The 4,744-nt window shown below is 42.4% G+C and overlaps 1 long non-coding RNA gene across 1 annotated transcript; it reads left to right on the top strand.

Moving 5' to 3' along the window:
- Nucleotides 1-3,044: 3,044 nt before the first annotated feature.
- LOC122548165 lies at nucleotides 3,045-3,996 on the top strand. The gene is made up of 3 exons (XR_006311181.1): nucleotides 3,045-3,379; nucleotides 3,500-3,674; nucleotides 3,939-3,996. It is a non-coding gene; the product is annotated as an uncharacterized LOC122548165 (long non-coding RNA).
- Nucleotides 3,997-4,744: the final 748 nt, after the last annotated feature.

Raw genomic sequence — 4,744 nt, 5'->3', positions numbered from 1 at the left:
AGTTACATCACACTGCAAATTTTTGGCATAAATTCTTTGTTACGATCGAGCCCTCCACAATCACCTGATGAAGGAGCGTCGCTCTGAAAGCTAGTTGGCTTCCAATTAAACCTGTTGGACTATAACCTGGTGCTTTGTGACTTTTAACTTTGTACACCCAAGTCCAACAACGGCACCTCCAAATCGGTCTCACTCTGTGAGTGACTTCTCTACATTTGGCAAATACAACAGTAACATGTTAAATTAAATACACAAGGTGTGCACTGTCTGTAAAATATACAAAATAAACAAAATCTTTTCGAGAAACACGGCAATTCTGGCTGCATCTGTGAAAAAAAAAAATCAGAGGTAACCTATCGAATCCAGTAACTCTTCATCAGTAACGTCATCGAGATAAGTGAAGACCATGAAGCTACCCTTCATTGTTGAGGAATCACTCCTTAATGAATTCCGCCATGTGCGTTTTGGTCAGAAGTGTTGACATCAATTTGTGATTTTATTTCTTGAGCAGTTATAACATGTTTTGAAAACGGTATCATAGCAGCTGATGCAAGGTTTTTGCTCAAGTGAGTTCAACGAATATCAATGATGGGATGCATAGCCATGTTAGTGAGGAGGTATTTCAATTGTATTCCAGGGCCCACTTGAATGGGTCAGTTCAGAGGATCTTGTTGAACCATCAATTCCAGACTAATTAAAACAGCTTCTTACCTAAGAAATGGAAGATGCAGTAATTGATGAGTTAGAGCGAAGTCACTAGCCGATTCTAGCAGCTGTTCAGATCCCTGGTTATCTCCTTTGTAAATTGTTGATGTTGAACATCAATGTGAGCTCTGTATGTTCTTGATACAGTTCAAATTGATTTATTTCAGAACATCTTGTTGCGTTTAAAAATTAAGCAAAGTGAGTTAGTCTGTGCACAGTGTTACACTGCTTTAGATTGCGTTGTATCTGCAACGTGTTTGCTTTGTTAATTTCTAGCATTCAGTCCTGCTTTAACAAAACGGGGCATGTATATTTGAAAAATGTGGTGTTTTTGTTCTCTCAGGGGTAGTTATGAGTCTATAGAATTCTGGGCTTCAAAGGTTAATAAATGATTTTTTTTAATGAAAAGAAGTCATGACGGCAGAGCTAGCTCCTTGATGACCAATGAAGTTAAAGAAATATTCAGAAATATTCATGCATGTCGATATGAGGTGTGTGAAATTATCTATTAGCAATGCAGGCTCTAAGGGATAAATGAGCAACTTATGTATTTTTGATTGTATCTTCAAAGGGTTAACGAATTGTCATGTTCCTTGAGTGTTGTTGTTGAGAAAAAGAATTCTAGCCAAAGATGGGAGTGGACAGTCATCAATTTTTACCAGGGTTGACTTGTGAGCCTGGCGATCAGAATAAGTATAACCAAATACCTTTCTTGTGGAAGCCGGCCGTTCAGTCCACGGAATCCACACCAATCTTCCAAAGAATGTCCAGTGCAACTACCCAAATCCTGCAGCCTGCATTTCACATGGCTCACACATCGACACTGCACATCCCTGGATATTATGGGCTATTTACCACGTATAACCCACGTTCTGTGCACATCTTTGTACTGTGAGACAAAATCGGAGCTTTCAGAGGATATCCATGCAGACACAGGGGGAATGTACAAACTTCCTGTGGTCGCCTGAGGATCAAATTGAACCGACGTGTCTTGCACAGTGAAGCAGCTGTGTTAACCATTGAGTCACTGTGCCAAGAGAAATCGTTTGATATGAATCTTTTCCGGAGGAAAACTCTGTTTTCCAGTCCCTATAATATGCAGAGGAAGCTGGAAATCGTCTCACCCTACTCTGAGGTTTATGTTTATTCGGATTTTACAATATTGATGTTGTAAAATGTTGTGCATAACCGAGCCTAAAACAGATGGTAGTAAGATTTTAAATAAGGGGAGACAAAGATCAGAGATTATTGTAATTTAGAAAGCGAATAACATCGAGCACATGCAGGCACAGAAATTGATCAGGAAGAAGTCAGTACAGGTATGGATGTGGGTAGAGCGAGCATGATCGGTAACAGATTAGGTTAGATCAAAGGATGAAGAGATCACACAGACTGAGTGAAGAAAGACACAGGAGGAAGCAACTGTGAGTTTCAAAGGAGACTGTGTTTTGCAGAGTTGAGATGGAGACGCAAAATGGCAATTGGGAATGTCTGAGAGAGAGTGACAGCAAGGGGTGGAGAATAAATTAGAGCGATAGATAGGGATGAAAAGGTATTGAGATGGATGGGAGAAGCTGTGAAACTAACAAACCGTGCACAATAATTCACGGGAGAAGCTGATCTTTGTTTCTTGGGCAGAATTCTGTCTTATTGAGCGATATTGCAAATTGGCCACACTTGATGCAACTCTGTTAGTTTCAGTATAACAGTTTCTTCCATAAACCTGTTACCATTCCGAAATTCTAAACCGCATTTGAGTCCAATGTTGGATCAATATCTTCATAACCCAGTATTTTGAAACTGAGCATAAAAAGGCCTTTCTCATCGAAATTGCAAAAGCTCAAGTCTGATGGGCTGGAATTTAATTTAGTTGTATAAAAATCGGCCGTGTGGAACTATTACACTTGGTTTGCACCCTTCGCTTACCTGTCACTAACTTCAAAGGCCAGAGGGATTAATAATTGATATGGCTCTTGAACCATTTACTGTTAGGTTTGTTGAAGAAGCACGGCTGCAGTGGAATCCTTCACAGATTGCTGACAGTGTGGAAACAGGCCATTTAGCCAAAATGATCACAACGACCCTCCGAAGTGTAACCAGTTCCCTGTTCTATTGCGACAGATTTACTCCTGACTTTTGAACCTAACCTACATAACCTTGAACAGGATGTGCAATTTTCCTTCTCCAATTCACCTTACCTGCATATCTTTGGATTAAAGACAAAAACCAGACATCCCAGAGGAAACTCACACACACACAGGGAAGATTCTTCTTTCTCTTTTTTTAAAAATGAAATCCGTACAGTGTGGAAACAGGCCACTTGGTCCCACAAGTCCACACTGAACCTTCGAAGAGTATCCCATTCAGATCCATACCCTGACCCGAGTACTCTGCATTTCGCCTGACGATTGTACCTAAATTACACATCCCTGAACAGTATGGACAATTTCGCTTGGTCAATTCACCTGATGTGCTCGTGTTCTGAATATTGGAGAAAACTTACTGACACATGGGAAGAACGTGCAAACTCCACACAAGCTGTCGTCCGAGGCTGCAACTGAACTTGGTTGTCTCGCGCCGTGAGGAAGCAGTGCAAACAACTTAGACACAAGGCCACTGAGCTAAAATTGCATTGAACTATAAGCAAATGTAAGGAATTCTGGTAGAAGCACAGGTATCGTAAACTCAGTATCTCTATATGTATATAGATTCTAATGCATTCATAGTCGATAAATTTGAATTTAAAGATTAAATAAACTGGCATCATGACAAGTTTTCTCCCTGTTTCGTTTAGTGGAGGAAATCAGTCGGCCTACGTGTGACATCAGAAGAGACAAAAAAAAAACTGCAGATGGTGAAATCCAAGGCAGACAAGCAGGAGGCTTGGAAAACAAGGCAAGTCCGGCAGCATCAGGAGGTAAAGATATCAAAGTTTCGGGTGTGACCTTCCTTCAGTCCTGGAGATGGGTGTAAGTGGATCCATAGATTAAGCAGAGTAGTGTTTGAGGATCGCAGTGTGGTTTGTTCAGGACACGTGAAATCAAATAGAGGGTACGGCCTGGTTGGTTGATGGGAACAATGCATTTGGTTTGTTTCTGGAAGAAATGCTTTGTTAGTGGAATGGAAGAGGGGGCCAGGGGAGGGGATGGAATGGTGCTGGGCGATAGGAAATGAAGGTATTTGAGATTAGACAACTCACTGCTGAGTGTTCAGTCCATATTCTCTGCACGCAGAGGATGAGGTGACGTTTCCCACAACCTGCAGTCAGATACGCTGTGGCAAAGAAGGAGGTGAAGGATGGACATGCTGGAAAACGAATTACAACAGATAACGACGAGTCGGTCAGGCCGGCTCCTGCAGGCCAGGCTGAGATGCTTCGTGAAACGTGGCCTCAGTTTACTCTTGCTCTCGCTGATGACGAGTAGACCTCATCCGAACCACTGGATACAGTAAACTAGTTTGGAGAGGAGCAGGTGAACATCAGTTCTACCTGGAAAGACAGTTTGGGACCCGGGATGGAGGTGAGTGAGTGGTAGTGTGCCAATAGTTTTTATATGCCTTAAGTCGGATGGCAATGTGCCTTTGGGTTCGGGAGCGTTTACGGGGCAATGTCACCAAACATTTGGGGACTGAAACGAGACTTGATGTACTCATGAGGGGTGGCGAGAGCAAGGTATTCTTGGTGTTGTGGTTCAATTAGAGTTGTCAGAAGTGTTTAAGGATTATTGGTTGAATGTAGAGACTGGTCAGCCGTTGTCTGAACGCAAGGGTGAACTTATCTTAATTTGTGTAAAGGGGTTTTGAGAGCAGTGCAGTGGGGAATGGAGGAGGTGCGCTCGAGGGCTCTCTGAATGACAAGGCAGAGAAACACTTTGATCAAAAATGGGTGGACATCTATGACGCTTGATAGTGGAATGTCTCCTCATCCAAGCAGATGCAGTATCGGCTGAAGTATTGCGTGAATGCAGTGGACTACTTGCCTGTTGTTGGCAGGGAAAGGGTGTCGTTCGTCTAGCGATGAGAGTCTGTGGGGTTCTAG

This window comes from Chiloscyllium plagiosum, unplaced genomic scaffold (assembly GCF_004010195.1).
Source record: "Chiloscyllium plagiosum isolate BGI_BamShark_2017 unplaced genomic scaffold, ASM401019v2 scaf_4035, whole genome shotgun sequence".
NCBI classification, from domain to species: Eukaryota; Metazoa; Chordata; class Chondrichthyes; order Orectolobiformes; family Hemiscylliidae; genus Chiloscyllium; species Chiloscyllium plagiosum.
This window is presented reverse-complemented; position numbering and strand designations above follow the sequence as displayed.